Source organism: Aotus nancymaae, unplaced genomic scaffold (assembly GCF_030222135.1).
Source record: "Aotus nancymaae isolate 86718 unplaced genomic scaffold, 86718_ANA_hifiasm-v0.15.2.pri h1tg000108l, whole genome shotgun sequence".
In the NCBI taxonomy this organism is placed as follows: domain Eukaryota; kingdom Metazoa; phylum Chordata; class Mammalia; order Primates; family Aotidae; genus Aotus; species Aotus nancymaae.
In genome coordinates this window covers 42,470,323-42,472,404 of record NW_026988523.1, presented here as the reverse complement: position 1 = coordinate 42,472,404, position 2,082 = coordinate 42,470,323, and the positions used below count along the sequence as shown (strand labels likewise).

At 34.9% G+C, this 2,082-nt stretch overlaps 1 pseudogene; it reads right to left on the bottom strand.

Moving 5' to 3' along the window:
• Positions 1–438: 438 nt before the first annotated feature.
• On the bottom strand, positions 439–625 carry LOC135272414 (small nucleolar RNA U3; annotated as a pseudogene).
• Positions 626–2,082: the final 1,457 nt, after the last annotated feature.

Genomic DNA, 2,082 nt, shown 5'->3' with positions numbered 1-2,082 from the left:
AACTATTATGAGAACAGCATGTGGGAAGTTGTCCTCACGATTCAATTACCTCCCATCTACTCCACTGTTCTCTCTCTTGACACGTGGGGATTATGGGGATTACAATTCAAGGTGAGATTTGGGTGGGGACACAAGCTTAACCACATCAACTGGATTGTTGCCATTTGTCTGTTTAGGTTTATTAGATACTACCAAACCGTTTTCCAAAGTGCTTGCACCAATTTTTACCCTTGCTGATAGGGTATGAAATGTCTAATGGCTCCACATTCCCACCAACTTCAGTAACGTCTGTTGGTTTCTTTGTTTTGTTTTGTTTTGGTTTGTTCAGTTAAGCAATTCTGGTGGATGTGTATTGAAGTTATTGTGATTTTAATTGATGTCTAATAGGATTAAGCACCTTTTCATATATTATTGGTCTTTTTCCCTCTTTTAAGAAATACCACCCAGATTGCATTCTCTTCCTTTTACTCTTCCAAAGGAAGAGAAAAATTATCAGTTGCAGCAAAGCAATGCCAAGAGCCAGCTTCATGCTCAGGAGAGAACACTGTTGTGCCTCCTCATGGTTTTCCAGTTTTTAGGCATTCAGAGAAACTTCTCTCATAATGATCCCTGAAAGAATAGTCTTTAGATATCTGCTATTGGAAATCCTCTGTTTTTATTCGATTAATATGTAGTAATTGCTTCTATATACAGGTTATGAGTCCTATATCAAATATCTTTATTGCAAATATCTTCTTCTACCAGGTAGTTTGCCTCTTGTCTCATAGTGATGCTTTATTTGTGTTATTATTATTATTATTGTAGTAAGAACACTTGATATGCATAATAGAGTTAACTATAGGCACAATGTTGTACAGCAAATCTATAAATTGATTCATATTTTATAACAAAAACTTTATATTCCTTGAATGCTCTGTATTCCCCTCCATCCATTCTCTAACAATCACCCTTCTACTCTATGTTTCTGTGAATTTAACTGTTTTAGATATTTAATATAAAAGGAATCATGTAGTGTTTTTTCTTCTGTTGAGACAGGCAGGCAGGATGGTTTCCTAATTTAATGTGGTTTAGAGAAAAAGAACAAAAGCCCTGTACTCAAGCTGTAGCTTACCTAACTTTGAGCCAATCAGCAGCAAAAGACCCAAGGCACTATTTACCACAGTTTCTGTCTTGGGCAGAGGAACTGCCTGGCCAAGTTCCTCAGGGCATTTCATGCACAGTTTGACTTAAACTTCACCTTACAGTGATCTCATTTCAATGCTAAAAATAATGCACAACGGTGGAGATTTAAAATGATAATGTAAGGTGCTATGTATGAAGAAGCATGTAAAGCCACTCTTCAAGTGCTAGAGAAACCCCTCCTGTTCATACATGATGAAATTCTCTCCCATAGAAAGGTAACTAACCCACATACTTCCCTTGAGGAGCAGCCCACACTTTTTCTTTGGTGGTGCTGGCTTTCTTGTTGTGCACAAGCTCAATAAACTTTCACTTTCCTTTGCTTCTATGTCTGGTGATCTCCCTTGATTTCTATCCTGGGAGATTTCAAAAACCCAGAGGGTGGTGCTGATAATACTGTGACTGGCTTATTTTGCTTAGCATAATGTCGTTAAGGTTCATTCATGTTGTCACATATGGCAGTTTCCTTTTTTAAAGGCTGAACAATATTCTGTTATATATATATATATATATATATATATATATCAGAATGGTTAAAGAAAATGTGATATATATATATATATATAACCATATATATATATAATCATATATATATGAAAAGAAAATGTGAGCTATATATATATATATATATCACATTTTCTTTAACCATTCTGATGTCCCATTACAATATACATGTGACATTTATCCATTGATGGACATTTCAATTTGCCATCTACTAAATATATTCAGAAATTTTGATCAAGATCAGAAAGTGTGTACAGACAAATATGGGGCAGGCTTACCGTCTTTACAATATTGATCTTCTAATTAACAAACATGGTATGTCTCTCAAGTTAATTACATCTTCTTTGATCTCTGTCAAAAATGCTTTGTATTTTTTGTGTGTAGTTGTTTTGTGCATCT